This window comes from Chrysochloris asiatica, unplaced genomic scaffold, assembly GCF_000296735.1.
Source record: "Chrysochloris asiatica unplaced genomic scaffold, ChrAsi1.0 scaffold00135, whole genome shotgun sequence".
Classification (NCBI taxonomy): Eukaryota; Metazoa; Chordata; class Mammalia; order Afrosoricida; family Chrysochloridae; genus Chrysochloris; species Chrysochloris asiatica.
The window spans coordinates 2,544,109-2,561,724 of NW_006408653.1; the positions used below are offsets into that span (position 1 = coordinate 2,544,109).

Below are 17,616 nucleotides of genomic sequence, written 5' to 3' on the forward strand. Positions count from 1 at the left end.
GGGAGCAGGTTGTATCATCTTTCTCCTGTGGTGCAGCTGGTAGTTTCGAACTGCTGACCTTGCAGTTCACAGCCTATGTCGTAACCACTACCCTACCAGAGCTCCTAAATATTAGTAGCTGGAAAATATGGTCTCGGTGACAGAACTAATACTGACGATCACATGATAGAAATTTGTAAGACCAACAACGTATTCACTGCAAATACCTCATTCTACAACATAAACAGTGACTGTACACATGGATCTCGCCAGATTGAATACAAAGGAATCAAATTGACTATATTTGTGGAAGGAAATGATGGAGAAGCTCAATGTAATCAGCCAAAACAAGGCCTGGGGCATCTGTAGAATACACCAATTGCTCATATGCAAGTTCTGACTGAAGCTGAAAAAAAATTAAAACAAGTCCACGAGAGCCAAAATATGACCTTGAATACATTCCACTTGAATTTAGAGACCATCTTAGTAAGAAATTTGGTACATGAGACACTAATGACCAGAGTAGTTGTGGGATGACATCAAGAACATCACACATGAAGAAAGCAAAGGGTCATTAAAAAGACAGGAAAGAAAGGAAAGACCGAAACCAATACCACAAGAGACTCTGAAACCTGCTCTTTAACATAGAGTAAAGCAAATGGAAGAAATGAAGTAAAAGAGCTGAACAAAAGATTTCAAAGGACAGCTCGAGAAGGCAAAGGAAAGTATTATAATGAAATGTGCAAAGACCTGGAGTTAGAAAACTAAAAGGGATCTTTCAAGCTAAAAGAACTGAAGAAAAAAATTCAAACCTTCAGTTGTAATATTGAAGGTTTTTATGGGCAAAATACTGAATGATGCAGGAAGAATCAAAAGAAGATGGAGGAATACACAGAGTCACTGTACCAAAAAAAATTGGTCAACATTCAAGCATTTAAGAAGGTAACATATGATCAAGAGCCAAGAGTACTGAAAGAACAAGTCCAAGCTGCACTGACAGCACTGGCCATAAATAAGGCTTCAGGAATTGTTGGAATATAAATGGAAATATTTCAACAAATTGATGCAGCACTGAAGTACTCATTAGTTAGTCTATGCCAAGAAATACAGAAGACACTATCTGGATAACCAAGTAGAAGAAATCCATATTTGTGCCCATTCCAAAGACAGGTGACTCTATTGTAAGTGGAAATTATTCAACAATATTACTAATATCACATATAAAAGTTTGCTGATGATAATTAAAAAACAGTTGTAGCAGTTGACTGGGAGCTGCCAAAAATTCAAGTCAGATTCAGAAGAGGAAATGGAACGAGGGCTATCACTGCTGACATCAGATGAATCTTGGTTGAAGGCAGACAATACCAGAAGTATGCTTACCTATGTTTTATACTTTGTAAAGCCATTCAACTGTGTACAACACAACAAACTATGGATAACATTGTGAAGAATGAGAATATCAAAACACTTCATTGTGCTTACATGGAACCTGCACATAGATCAGGAGGAAATCACTGAAACAAAATAAGGGACACAATATGATTTAAAATCAGGAAAGGTGTGAGTCAGGGTTTTATCCTCTCACCATACTTACTCAATCTGTATTCTGAGCAAATAATCAGAGAAATTGGACTATATAAAGAAGAACAAGGCATCAGCAATGGAGGCAGGCTCATAACCTTGCTTTCTGCAAGTGAAGAGGACTTAAAGTACTTACTAATGAAAACGAAAAATCTACAGCCTTCAACTGATTATACTGCATCACAAATAAAACATTAACTTACAACATAATGGTAAATGGGTAAAAGATTGAAGCTGTCAAGGTTTTCATTTTATTTGGATCCAAAATCAGCACACATACAAATACCAGTCAAGAAGTCATATGATGTATTGTATTGGCCAAAGCTGCTGCAAAAGATCTCTTTAAAGTGCTAAAAAGCAAAGCTATTTCTTTGAAGACTAAGGTGCACCTGTAAGCCATGGTATTTTCAATCACCTCATATGCTTGTGAAAACTGGATAATGAATAAACGAGACTGAATAATTGATACATTTGAATTGTGGTGTTGGTCAAGAACATTGTAAGTAATATGGTCTTCCAGAAGAACAAACAAAACTGTCTTGGAAGAAGTACAGCCAGAACGCTCCTTAGAAGAAAGGTGGACGAGACTTTGTTTCAAATACTTTGAACATGTCATCAAGAGAGACCAGTCTCTGGAAAATGACATCAAGTTTGGTAAATTAAAGGCTCAATTAAAAAACAAAAAAAAACAACAAAGGAAGTCCATCAACAAGATGTACTAACACAGTGTCTACAACAATGGGTGCAAGCATAGGAATGATTGTGAGGACAGTGCAGAGCCAGGCTATGTTTTCTTCTATTGTACATGGGGTCGCTATGGGTCAGAAGCAACGCGACATCACATAACAACACAGGCAAACATTTTACATACGTTATCTCTAATCTTCAATTAAGTTCCTATAAGGAATTTGAGGCTTGGAATGAATAATTTCTTTAGAGCAGCTCATAAATATTGGACCTCAGGTTAAAACCAAAGTCTGTGACTCTTGAGTCCAAGCTTTTACCAGTGTACAATGCAACCTCTACAAATGCCAAAAAATCTGTCTAATGTTGTTACACACACTGAAAAGAATTCTTTCTAAAACTAAGTATTCTTCCCTGTCTTCTTCAAAAGAAAATGATGAATACAGATTAAACTCAGTCAAGGTTCTTGTTTTGCCATTTTCATCTAATAAACAAAACAACCAAAAAACCCTAGGCTGCTAAAAACTTTTGATGAGTAAGTTTGCTTGCTCTTCCATAAAATGTACCTGCCTCCCAAAATAAGCATGCAGCTCATTCACAATTTGCTGCTTCTAACAGGCTGTGGAGTTAAACAGCGGTTATCAAGGCAATTTGAACTGTGTCTAAATAAAGGTAAAGAAACTGAGTGAGAACCTGAGAAAAACACATGAATTTTGTGTCTTATAATTTGGGTGCTCAGGTAATTTTAAAATGCATTTCCTGATTATGGGTAAACTGAGGTTGGTGGACGTGACCACTGGATAAGGTAGCAACATTTAAAAACAGACTGTATACCCATACTATAATAAATCACTTTCTAACATGATAAAAATACCTTAGGATTTGAACAGGACCTTCAAAATAATCGAGTACAATTTCCCATATAAGGGGAAATCCCCTCTACAACATTCCTGATATTCAAACTCTGTTTAAACTAAAAACATTGTCACCAAGTGATTCCAACTCATAGTGATGTATAGGACAAGGGAGAACTACCCCAGAGGGTTTGCATGGTTGTAATCTGTGGCGCTGTGGGTTAATGCGCCAGAATGCAAAGCCGTTTGAACTGCAAGGTCGGTTGTTCAAGCTCACCAGCTGCTCCTTGGAAACCCCATACAGGGTCGCTATGGGTCGGAATCAACGGCACTTAACAACAACAACAACAACAATCTATACTGAGTAAAGACTATCACATCTTTTTTTGCTGGGGCAGCTGGATTTGAACTGTTGACCTTTCAGTTAGCAGTCAAGCACTTAACCACTTGGTCACCAGGGTTCCTTGATTCTATTTAAATTCTGTTTAAGTAACCCAAATTGCCCAGAGCACACTGCCTCTTGACATACACTGATCCACATTTGACTAGTTCTAGACCTTCTCCCCTTGCACTAAGTGGATACCACCCTTGTGTATCTTTTCAGAAGATTTTTTGTATTGCATAAATGAGAGGGCTTCAAAATTTTTCATGGAAAAATGGAATTAGAAGATAATGCGATTTTTCCTTGAACTTTTGAAATCTCCTTATATGTGTATAAAACACATTTTTAATTTATTATGTATGAGGGGGCTTTAAAAAGTTCAAGGGAAAATTCCATGATCTTTTCATTTTATTTTTCATGAACTTTTTGAAACCCCCTTGCATGTAAGTATCTTCCCAAATTTTCTGTTTACGACTCCTAACTTTTATGTTAACGTGCATCTCCTTTCTACACACCATCTGTATGACTCAATGGCACCTCACAACAGCACACCCCATTCTAGAATGTTGACTCAGGAAAACACAATCTATCCTTAGACCCAGTTCAATGTGATCCATTCGCTTAGCAAGGATTACGAATCATAGTCTAGGCATCCTGTCCAATGTTTTCCCCTTTCTAGCTGTTGCTGTTGTTGTTAAATGCCATCAAGTCCGTTCCGACTCATAGTAACCCTGTATGAGGTTTCCAAGGAGCAGCTGGTGAGTTTGAACCACCAACCTTGCGGTTCAAACTGATCTTGTAGTGCAGTGCATTAACTCAGAGCACCACACCAGGACTCCCTTCTGGCTAAAGTGATTAATCCCAAGATCTTTAGAAGCAAAGCATCACTTAACAAAAATGACCACACAGAAACTTCTCTGACACACCATGAAACACCTGACATGTCCTATTCCATTCACCGTGACTCAGCACCTAGATTACTGGCCTGCATTTTGATTTTAATAAGATACACAATGAGTGGTATCAAATAGGCATGCATCTTACATAGACATTTCTCAAGCAAGTTTCAAATAAAATCCCTCTGTTGACATAATGATGATTATTATATCTGTATATTATATAATTTTGTTTTACTCACCTATTACTATTATTCCATATTTTCCACAATTAAAGTATGGAGAGTAAAACAGGTGGTTAAAAAAGTAAATGCTTTTAAAAAAGCTAAAGTGGATAGCGAGAAATACGTTTCACTGATGGTACATGGAGGTGATTATAATCAATGTAATGAAACAAGTTATATGAATTATTGAATGTGAAACTGATGATGTGCCCTGTAAACTTTCACTCAATCCACAATAAAAACTTTAAATTAAAAAAAAAAAAAAAAAGTAAATGCCTCTAGGCATTTTGCTGTGCTCCAAGTTAGATAATCAGTCAATTCAAAATAATAACCCCAGTACAGAATGCGATTATCTGTGTATAGGTCACTAAGTGATCTTTTTGGTTTATTGATTTTTCTAACAGAGAGAACAAGGTATTCTTTAAAATGCTCTAAGCCAGTAAGCTAGTTCAAAACATCAAGAACAAAGTGAGATAATAATTTCAAGTCATAATTAAAGACTTTAATCAAGTTAAAGATTTAGAGCTCCTAAACTGTAACTCAAATAAAACAAAGCTCACCCCTGTAGCAGTAAGGAGAAACTCAGAAGAACCAAGCTAGTGTAATATAAGCCTAACCCTATATTACAAACAAAGGTGAAATCATCCATACCACATGGCCATGTCAACAACATGTTATATATGTTTCATAAATATTGAACTCAGCAACCGTAAATACAGAGTTTACTCACAAAAGCAAAAACAAACCCACTGCCCTCAAGTTGATTTTGACCCATAAAGACAGGGGGCGGAGTTTCTAAGTCTGTAATCTTTATAGAAGCAAACTGGCACATCTTTCCTCAATGAAATAGCACTTAACCAAAGTGTTCTTTAGCTTACTCATTTTTACTAATCCCAACAATCTATTATCAAGGAGCTCTGGTGGCATAGTGGTTACGAATTGGGCTGCTAAACTCAGGGTTAGCAGTTCAAAACTAGCAGCTGTTCTGCAGGAGAAAGATGAGGCTTCCTGCTCCCATAAAGATTTAAAGCCTCGGAAACCCTATACAGGGTCGCTGAGTCGGAACCGACTCCAAGGTACATAACCACCACCACCAAAATCAAGGTTAAAAACGTATTTCAACATCACTATATCTTCCATGAAGCTCTGAAAAAAGTTTAACTTGCCGTGTAACCCCTCCTAAATAATTCAAATGATTATTAAGGAAAAAATGTTAAGAAATGGTGTTTCTATCAAGTCGATTCTGACTCATGGTGATTAGATGTAAGTCAGACAATTGCTCCATGCTAATTTCAATGGCTGATTTTTCTTCCACAATGCCTCTAAGTGGACTCAAACCTCCTACATTTTGGTTAGCAGCTGAGCTCATTAATTATTTGCACCACCTAAGAACTCAAGGAACAGTAGTGTTATTGTTAAGAGCTGTCGAGTCAATTCCGATTCATAGTGAACCCATACAGGGTTTCTGAGGAGCAGCTGCTGAATTCTGAACAGCCGATCTTGTGGTTCACAATCCAGTCCTTATCCTACAGCACCACACCAGGAGTCCGCAGGAATGGTAGCTGTTGTTGTTAAGTGCCATCGAGTCGGTTCCAACCCATAGCAACCCTGTACAGGGTTTCCAAGGAGCAGCTGGTGAGCTTGAACCATCGACCTTGCAATTCAAACAGCTTTGCAGTCTGACGCAGTAACCCACAGTGCCATACCAGGACTCCAGGAATGGTAGTAAGTTTGCATAATTATGAAATTACCCTAAAGCACTGCCATTCATTTATTTCTTCCAAACTCAAACCTACTACCTCTGAGTCAATTCCGACTCCTAGCAACACTATATAAGACAGAGCAGAACTGCTCCTTAGGAAGTTTCTGAAACTGTAAACCTTTATAGGAATAGACAAACCTCATCCTCATCCCTTAGGGTGGCTGGTGGGTTTGAACTGCAGGCCTTGACGTTAGCAGCCCAGTGCTTAACCTATAGCACCAGAGTGTCTTATTTATTTCTTAGTATTACTATTACTTTTTAAATGCTCACAGGAAACAATTTAAACCAAGGGAAAAAGATTAAAGAAAAATGCAAGTCTCCTTCCTATTCTAAATGTCTAGTCTTATTCTTCAGGAATATCTCAGTCAATAGTTCCTTACATAGATTTAAAGAAATTTTACATGTACTTATATAATTTTCTGCTTTTAAAAACACACTGGGAACATACTGTAAATACAGTTCCACAATGCTTTCCTCAGTTGGCAATGTACCTTGAGATTTTTCTGTATCAGCAATAATGGATGTACTTCATTTTAACAACTAGAAAATAGCTTATATGAAGGTAACTTTATTTAATCAGATTCCTGTTAAAGGATGTTTAAGTTATTTCTAGTTTCTTGTTATTTCAAACCATATAGTGATAAATACCTTTGTATACAAGTTTCTGTTTACACGCACAAATATATCTGAAAGATAAATTCCTAGAAGTACCTCCTGTTTTTAGAGTTGAACAGATTCTAAAAAAGAAGCTAATGTATCTACAAAGGAGGAAAGGAAACACTGTTAAGTTTACTGTTTAGTGATTAAAAGGCATCAATCATTAACACCAAGTTAGAAGTTAAGGTTTTGAGAAGTAGTGGACTATAAGAAATTGAAGTTAGAAAAGGTAAAATAGAAAAAAGAGAAAGTTTACCCCCTGGGACAGAAAGATAAAAGACTTGGGGAATAAATCACCTATTTGAAAAAGTGGGTGATTTATTAAACCCAAGGATAAAATGAAATTAGTCTGAAAATTTGAGACATATAATACTGCAGAGCCAAAACTGGATACAAACTTATTTAAATCCTATAAGGTACACACAAGTTGCTTTATATCCACTGGGATCTACAATATTGAATAATCACTCCCACCCACCCACACCTCAGGAAAAAAGAAGAAAACAGCTGTAAGCTTTCAGGAACAATGTTGTTGTTAAGTGTCGTCGAGTCGATTCTGACTTATAGTGACCCTGTGTAGGGCTCAGGGGAGCGGCTAGTGAGTTTGAACCGCAGACCTTGTGGATCAAAAGGACTTTACAGCCAGTGGTTATCCTATAGTGCCGCACAAAGACTCCCCAGGAATAACAGACCTTGTCAATCTCTTTAATTTCTGACAAGAAAATATTAACAACTGTCTCATATATATAAAACAACCTTTCCTTTGGGAAGCCATAATTAAAACATAAATTTATCCAGGCCTATACTTTTCAGTTATAATGCTACAATTTCTTAGGTCAATCCCATGGCCGGGCTGTTATATTTCTTACCTAACATAAGACAGCCAAGAACTTACCTCTCCCAAAGTGTTATGATTTGAATGCCACAAAATAAATTGATTCATATTTTTGTCCTTTAATGGTCCGTAGATTTCTTTAAATGAAGTCCATGTTAGAGTCCATAGATATCAGTGTTCTGCAAAACTGAAAACCTCAAGAATGTCAATGCACATACCTACATTAGCATGTAGATACGAATTCATTATGAAATAGTAGTTACAGATATTTAGATGTACAAAATTTGATGGCTATGATATTGAACACCAGATTGGGGCAACGAAATTACATTTTTTAAGACATAAACATTAGCATAAATTTAGAGGATGTCCAAAACATTTCTCTGTATCATATTTATATGTATTCTAAAGGTGGATGGACTGCTGGTATGGTGCTGCAGGATTAGAACTGGACTTCTCACTACAAGGTCAGCAGTTCAAACCCACCAGCTGCTCCTCGGAAACCCTACACAGTATTGCTGTAAATCAGAAAGGACTTGATGGCACTTAACAACAACATCGAGTCGATTTTGACCCATATTAACCCATAGGGTTTTCAAGGTTGTGACTTTTAAGAAGCAGATCACCAGGCTTATTTTCCAAGGTGTCTCTGGGTGGGTTTGAACCACCAGTCTTTCAGTTCATATTCCATTGCACATGATTTTCATAATACAGGGACTCCAACACCACAGAAAGAACATACAAAGATGAAGATACATTTGGACATTACTTCCAACTTCTCAACACTTTCCAGAAATTAAGAAAGAAGATTTAAAGATGGGGAAACTTATTATTTTTTTAAATTTAAATGAGATGCAATAATGATGTATTATATCTTGACTGTATTATTGACATGTTTTATTGTGTATATATACAAACATATATCTATACATATATGGAGTGCTGGTGTGGAGCTGTGAGTTAATGCGCTGGACTGCAAAGTCGGTTTGAACTGCAAGGTTGGCAGTTCAAGCTCACCATGAGCTGCTCCTTGCAAACCCTATCAGCACTTTAATACACACACACACACACACACACACAGTCCTGGTGTGGCGCTGTGGGTTAATACGCTAGACTGCAAGGTCAGTTTGAACCACAAGGTCGGTGGTTTAAGCTCACCAGTCACTCCTCAGAAAACCTATAAAACGACACTTAACAACAACAATACATGTATATATGCTTAATATGTTTGTGTGTGTATGTTGCTGTTTGAACTGTCAACCTTGTGGTTCAAACTGACCTTATGGTCTAGTGCTTATCCTACAGCATCCTACCAGGACTCTGTATACATATATGCACACACAATAATAAGACGGGGCTTTGAAAAGTTTGTGGAAAAATGGAATTAAATGATGGAATTTTTCCAAAAACTTATTGAAGCCCCCTCATATATGTATTATTGTATGCATATTGTATATATGTATCATCCTTAATGTATCATTGCATGTCATTTAGATAAAAACTTTAAGGGGATTCAACCTATTTTAAGAGCATCTAAGATTTTAATAAGGAGCTCTGGTAGCGTAGTGGTTACAAATCGGGCTGTGAACCTCAGGGTCAGCAGTTTGAAACTACCAGCTATTCTGCAGGAGAAAGACGAGGCTTTCTGCTCCTGTGAAAATTTACAGCCTCGGAAACCCTGTACAGGGTCTCTATGAGTCGGAACTGACTCCACAGCACATAACAACAAGATTTTAATTCTAAAAATGCTTACTAAAGAAGTGACTGGCTTACAAACTTTCAAGAGGGAACCAGATTCAGAGGGCATGGAGGAAGGTAGAATCTCCACTGAGTAGTATCCAATCTGTCTAGGCGGGGCTGATGAAACGAAAAGCAGATAGGTCTCTTGTGATAAAATAGTGAATAATTGTTATCAGGACTGATTGTGAGGGTTGGAAATGTAAAGGTAGACATTTTGTAGCAAGGAGGGGAGTGATTAACTTTTCAGTCTAGGAGCGGAGGTCCCTGGGACCATCAAGGGAGAAGAGCGGAGAGCAGGACCCTACCCAACTAAGCAGCTATGCCTGAGATGGAGGCAGAAATGATGACGTGGAGAGATGAAGCAGCTGGGGACTTTAGACCCAGAGAGGGAGAGGGGCTGTGTGCTGACTATCAGGGGGAAGGCTTCTAGTGTATACCCTTGGTTGGGGGATGATGCATGGAGGCGATTATAACCATGGCAATGAAACCATATACGATAGGATGAATATAAAACTAATGTTCTCCCATGTAAACTATCACATAATTCACAATAAAACATTTTTTAAAATGCTTACTTTTTTTAAAAGCATTTCTCCTTTGTGAAAAATGTGGAAGTTCAGGCTATCCTGCCTCATTCTATCCAATCTAATAAGATTTTGAACCCTCTCCAGAGCTACTGCAGTGAAACCTGTTGAGAGCTGGAAAGTTGACAGACTGCCTTCCGTCTTAGACAGGGTGCAGTCTTAGCACTTTTCTATCATTCTCTATTAGTAGAAAATATGAGTTTTTCTTCTCTGACAGGTTTCTGCCTTACACAGGTTCCAGCTTTGCAGGTTTTACTGTATCTCATTAGTAGTAGCATGAAGCCCAATCTATACAATCACCTCACTGAAACTGCATCCAATGATTCATGCCAGGATCCCAATACACAGCCTGATATGCACTTTTTTCCATTTGACAAATCATCTGGTTATATGACTTGTTTTTTATGTCTATGCCCACTTTTCATCATTTCAAACACCTAAATAAGCACTTTACAAGGGAAACAATTTCAATTTCTGAGATTTATTCTCTTGGGGTCCCTCTATAACTGTTCAGTAGGCATTAACCTTATGTGTATACTAAGACATATTGCAACCAAGTCAATTCCTACTCACAGTGATCATGAATCTAAAGCAGGTGAAAACCTTGGACTGAATTTTTATAAAGTACTGTTTTTACTTTTTTATGAAACAATTCTCATTTAACGTCTCAAATGTAAGAAGTACCCCAGAATAGGAAATAAAACAGTAAGAAAAGAGGAAAGTGGGTTTATATTGCTGAAAAGCACTTAGACTATTAATCAGAAGCTTATCAAATGATGGCCAACTGGTCCCCAGTACCACCCACCTGGATGTTCTCCCAAGAAAAGTGATGGTACACTTGCTGTTATGTGTAGCATAGTCAATTCCAATTCATAGCGACCCTATCTAGGATTTAAGAGGAGTGACTGATAAGTTTGAACCACGGACCTTGCCATTAGCAGTCCGTGCTTATCCTACACGAGGCATTGTTGTTGCTGTTAATTAAATGCCATTGAGTCGGTTCCAACTCATAGCGATCTTGTATAGGGTTTCCAAAGTACAGCTCGTGAATTTGAACCACCGACCATGCAGTTCAAGCTGATCTTGAGGTCAAGTGCTTATCCTACAGCGCCACACCAGGCTCCAGCGGTACACTCAAGGAGCCAATTTAATTGCCTTATCCTTTCCAAGCACATCAGAGAAAAGTATTAAGTATTATTGATCTAAATGTCAATAACCACACACACACAAAAACAACAGCAATGTCTTCGATCTCTACTGCACTGACATCCTCAAAGCTTACTGGCTAGAAAACTAAGCTGGAGTCATTTCCCCACTGAGAAACAGGGATACTCTGGAGGGTCGGGAGAGCTCCCCCGACCCTGTGACCCAGAAACAAAAGCCTAACAGTGCGAGGCATTGGCCCACGAAAAGAAGTGATTCGGAAACCCAACTTAGCATAGCAGGGGTGGAGGTGGGGGCAGGTGAGAGATGAACTCCAATCTCCCTGTTTTCCAACCCAGAACGCCAATGCGTGCGAACCAAGGCCCCCAGGCGGACTCTTTAAAGACTCGGCCTGTTGTCATTTTTTTCGACGACCTCGGTTCCCAAAACCCCATTCCCATGAGTTCCTCGTATCCCTATACCCTCAAAGTTCCACACAAGAAACCTTTATTAAGCCACATAAAGAGAAAGCCACCTCTCCCCTCCCGAGTTTGGGGTTCCAAACGACCCAGGTCACTACAGCTCCCATCCCATTCCAGGTTCGGGCCCGCAGGTTACCTGCCCGGGATCCAAGATTCCAAGCAGATCTGTGAGGACACGCCCCGCCCATCGCGAAGCTCTCCACAACCAGTTACCACCCCATTACGTAACTTCCCTTATGTCACGTCCTGCCGGAATGTCACCCCGCCGTGCAATCCCACTAACTTTTCGGTCCCGTTCTTTTACGTCATTTCCTACGTGATCTTCTGTGCCTCAAGGTAGGGTCTTGCTCCGGAACTCATTTGTCAGCGTCTTTTCCGCTTGATTCCCCAAACGCTGATTGTGTACATTTTCTGAAGACTTCCATTGCCACTTTTTTCTATTCCATGTGTACCTTGGACTTATTATCGTTCTCTAAACTCGCCTGGAATTTCTGGTGTGGCGCTGTGGGTTAATGTGCTGGATTGCAAAGTCGTTTGAACCTCAAAATCTTCGGTTCAAGCTCACCAGCCGCTGCTTGGAAACCCTATACAGGGTCGCTATGGGCCGAACCTACTCAACGGCACTTAACAACAACAAACTGGCCTGGACCCTCGGGGAAATTATTCTGATTTGTCTTCCCAGTTGGATGTGTTTGAATGTGGGCTCCGAGGTGACGCTCTTGGGTTTGCATGCTGCCTCTCTCCAAATGGTGCTAACCTAGGCAAGTTACGTTAACCTCTTTGAGCCCCATTTTTTTCAGTATAAAATGGGGGCTAGTAATAGTACCCAGGAGCTCTTGTAGCGTAGTGGTTACGAATCGGGCTGCGAACCGCAAGGCCAGCAGTTCGAAACTACCAACTGTTCCGCGGGAGAAAGATGAGGCGTTCTGCTCCCGTAAAGATTTACAGCCTCGGAAACCCTGTTACAGGGTCGCTGTGAGTCGGAACCGACTCCACGGCACATAACAACAAGAACAACAATAATAGTACCCAGATCACAAGGTTTTTCTCTGTACTGAGATAATACAGTACATGGAAAGTGCTGACAGGCCGAAAGCTCTCAGTGAGTGTTCATTGTTCCTTTTTGCTCCGTGCGCACTTCCATAGTCTTTGTTGGAACATTTGTTTTTGTGTGCCATCAAATTGTATGCAATTTTCTTCTTACCTTCTGTATCCCCAGCTTTTAATTAAGGGTTGTACTTAACCTGTACTGTGAGCTTCTCCATAAAAAGACGGTGGTGGTGGTTCCATGCCATCCAGTAGGTTCCCGTTAGTAGCAACCCTGCGTACGGTTTCCGGGGCTATAAATCTCTACGGGAGCAGAAAGCCTCATCTTCCCCCCAGGAACGACTCATAGGTTTGAACTGCTGAGCTTCTGGTTAGCAGCCAAGTTCGCAATTCAACATGTTGTTAACTGCCGTTGAATCGGTTCCTACTCATACCGAACTGGTATAAGGTTTCCAAGGAGCAGCTGATGGGTTTGAACTGCGAATCTTGTGATTTGTCCAGTGCTGATCCTACAGTGCTACACCAAGAGTCCATAGGAATCTAACAGAAATCAAATTTAACCCTATTTGGCACTTTAGGATAAGCACTGGACTGCTAACCAAAGATCATAATTCAAATCCACCAGCGCTCAGCAGAAACACTATACAAGGTCTCTGGGTCAGAACCAAATAAATAGTTACACTGTATGCTAGGGTATTGTGGAAAAAGCAGCCACAGCTTCAAGTAAAATGTTTTGAAGTGTTGTTGAATCAACATAACAGAATAAACATTCGTATTACCAAAATCATCTGTCTATCAAGACAGGCACCAATGTGAGGACTGTGACCCATAATTCAACAATGACCATTTTATTCCTCGATACACTACTCAATTTTTCTGTGTCATTCTCTAGATTGGTCGGAATCAATACAGGTGTCATTAACATTTAGAATGTCAAGAACAGGGATCAGTCAGTATAGGATTGTTGTTGTTAAGTGATGTCAAGTCAGTTGTGACTCAAATCTATCCTGTATAGTTTCCAAGGAGCAGCTGCTGGGTTTGAACCACCAACTTTATGATTAGCAGCCCAGTGCTTATCCTACAGAACCACACCAGAATAAGTTGGACTCAATACAAATACCATTAACACTAAGAAAGTCAAAGATAGGGATTAATAAGGGATAGGTAGATAAACACTCAGTTCCCTCTGCTCTTTGTTTCTCATTAGAAGGGGCTGAGTGGTTTTGTGAAGCAAAATGTAAGCATAATCTAGTTTTTCATTTCATTAATCTTAAGGAAGAACAGGCTAGGTTGTTTGCCCTTTGGGCCCTCAAGGAAAGGTCATAAGAAGAGAATATACTGATGGTGACATGAAAAGCTAGTTTCCTAGATTATCTTTGAGCCCTTGAAGTTTTGCTTCAGCAATGCCCCTTTTTGGTCAAAAATGAAGCTCATCCTCCTTTGATCATCCCTTAACTAGCTTTTCAGCCTACTGGGTTTGGAAACTCCCCATTTCAGGGAGAACTGGTCTCACATTGCCCACATCAGGGCGGTTCTCCCTACTGTAGTGTCCATGTTGTCAAGTGCCATCAAGTCAGTTCTGACTCATAGCAACCCTGTATAAGGTTTCCAAGGAGTGGCTGGTGGGTTTCAACTGCCAACCTTGTGGTGAGCAGTCCATTGCTTATCCTATAGCGCCACACCAGGATGCTATAGTGGCCAAAAATAATCAGGAAAGTAAGAATAAAGGCATTGTCACCAGGCTTGTTGGCACCAAAGTGGCAATCATGGCAAGTACTTTAAAATCATGATGCTAATTTCCAATTGACACCAACTGGCTCTTCACTGGGTCTCTTAGATCTCAACTGCTTCTTGGATATTGGAAAACTGAATAAAGTCAGCATATGTCATTTGTTTTATCTTTAACTCCCTCAAGACCCTGTAATAGGTTATATAATCTATAATATATTTGATAAGATTGGCACATGCAGCTCAAGGATATGTGCTAATCTTGAGGCTGAGAGTCCTTGCAGTGCAGTCTGAGCCCATGAATCCATTCCTTGGAGGAGCCATCCAAAAAGGTCAGGAGGAGTAGTAGAGTGTAAATAAGTAACTTGCTGTCTAATCTTATGTATTCTAGTTTTCCATTTCATTAATTTTAAGAACAGATTAGGTTACTTACCCTTTGGGCCCTCAAGTAGAAGTTATAAGACTCACAGATTACTCCAGTACCCCTTTAGTGTTGATCCATAAGCAACAAGAAGTACTGGCAATTGTACAAATTGCTCCAGAAGGAAATCTAAAACTACGATTATCCAATACTATCTTGGTAAAAGTAAAGGACTTTTGTTAAGCAGCCATTTCATGGCCTAATTCACCTGCAATCCAGTTCATAGTAATGAAAAGCTCTCAAAGAGAGTGTTCCAATTGAAAAAACAAAAACATCAAACCCAGAATCTCACTGCTGTCAAGTCAATTCAGACTCATAGTAACCCTGTAGAACAGAGTGGAACTGTTCCACAGGGTTTCCAAAACTAAATCTTTAGAGACTCCTAGTTCATCTTCTCTTGCAGAGCAGCTAGCTGATGGGTTTAAACCTCTTACCTTTAGGTTAGCAGCCCAATGCTTAATCCATAGGATAGTATTAAAGCTCTTAAAAAGGACCAACCCCAACCTGGATGCAAAATTATAGAATTATTCCCATTTAGCAATATCCAACTATTTAATATCACTAATTCAGTGGATGCTGGAATCTCAGCTGTGTATGTCAAATGATACCTACAATTTTCTAAGGGAACACTGGTCTTTCTCCAGCCACCTAGGTAAAGTATAGGCCAAGTAGTGGGATAATTAGTAGGAATATGATCCTGAATCTGAGGGTAGTTGGCTCCTTCACACAAAAATATGACCATAGGGGCATAGATAACGTATGTGATAGGGCAAAAAAGAAAAAGTTAGGATTGGGAGCAGTACGTAAAAGCACCTTGTATCTACTAGCAAATGTTCAGTTGAATGGAAATTCAAAATGGCAGCCACTGCATGAGAAGCATACCTATCGAGATCATTCCCTACTCCTGTATCAGCGGTGGTTTCCACCAATCTGGCTGTGGTTGCCACTGCTGGATCTAATTGCAGGCCATAAAAGCTTATTGGTCAATTGTGTTCTCCAGGTTTCTGTGTGACTACCCCAAGGCCATTTCCCACTGAGGTGTCTACATACAAAGAAAATGGCAAGTTTTAATTAGGAAATCCTAAAGCAGAAGTGTTGGCCAAGGCTTTTCAGTTTCTGAATAGCCCATACCCCTTCTTTGGATAACTCAAATGATTGATTCTGACACAATAGCCTTTAAGGCTAAACTGTCAAGGGAAAATTTGTAATCCAAATCCTGCAATCCCCACATTAGGCCCAAAACTCTCTTAATTTCTTTTCTTTTTTTATTTGTAACTGAATTTGGAAAAGAAAGAATAGCCTCTTTCTTATAGGGTCAATACAAATTCTTTGTCTAAAAATAAAATGTTCTAAATATTTAATTAGAGTATTTGCAAATGTGTAACTTCTTTTTAGACGCCTTATGCCCTTGTTGAGCCAGATTCTAAGGAGCAAGATGTCCTTGTTGCAACTTCAAATGTAGAGAAACAAACTAATCAGTAGGTCATCTATGTATTGTAAAAGGACAGATGGATGTTATAATTCTAAGGTTTTAAAATCATTATGTAAATATGAGAAAAGTAAAATGGGACTCTCTTTGAACAGAAACTGGAAGCATATGGTCCAAGTATACTGCTGGCCCCTCCAAGTGAAGGCAAATAACTATGGACAATGAAATGGGATACCAAAAAAACAGCACTGTAGGATAACTACAGGTTAGCAGTTGCTCCTCAGAAACCCTATACAGGGTCACTATGAGTCAGAACTGACTTGATGGCATTAACCACAACATAGAAATCAATGACTGTAAAATGGGTAGTGTCTTCAGGACCCTGTGAAAATAGTAAATGAGGATTAGGTAGTACCAGAAAATGGAGTATAACAATTTTGTTAATGGCCCTAAGATCCCTGGTTCTCAGTCTTTCTAATAAGAAAAAATAAGGGCTTTACAGGGGTTGGTATAGAGTATAATAAAGACCTTGGGTAGGATGTCTTCAATTATTGGTTTTAGTCCTTCTTTAGCTTCAAGTTTCAATGAGTATTGTGTTACTTTTGACATTGACTTGGAGGAGTCTATCTGTACTTGGATTGTTGTTAAGTGCCTTCGAGTCAGTTTTGACTCATAGCGAGTTTCTGAGGAGCAGCTGGTGAGTTTGAACCACCAACCTTGCGATTCAAACAACATTTCGGTCCAGTACTTGGATTGTTGTTGTTGTTGTTAGGTGCCATCGAGTCGGTACTGACTCATAGCAACCCTATGTACAACAGTATAAAACACTGCCTGGTCCTGGGCCAACCTCACAATTGTTGCCACGCTTGAGCCCATTGATGCTGCCATATGGCCAATCCATCTCGTTGAGGGGGTCTTACTCTTTTTCTCTGATCTTCCACCTTACCAGACATGATACCCTTCCCTAGCAACTGGTCCCTCCTGACAATAAGTCTGAAGTATGAGAGAAGAAGTTTGGCCATCCTGGCCTTCAAGGAGCCCTCTGGCTGCACTGCTTCCAACACAGATCTGTTAGCTCTTTTGGTAGCCCATGGCACTTTCAGTATTTTCCCCCCAAACCATAACTCAAAAGCATCAATTCTACAGTCTTTCTTTCTTATTCACCGTCCAGCTTTTGCATGCCTATGA

The 17,616-nt window shown here is 39.5% G+C and overlaps 1 protein-coding gene across 1 annotated transcript in view; it reads right to left on the reverse strand.

Moving 5' to 3' along the window:
* MAP3K13 (mitogen-activated protein kinase kinase kinase 13) overlaps positions 1-8,033 on the reverse strand; it is a 225,816-nt gene extending 217,783 nt beyond the window's left edge. The window contains exon 1 of the mRNA XM_006869763.1: positions 7,915-8,033. The gene's annotated coding sequence lies outside the window, so the exon portion shown is untranslated. The remainder of the gene's footprint in view (positions 1-7,914) is intronic.
* Between the last annotated feature and the right edge of the window lie 9,583 nt (positions 8,034-17,616).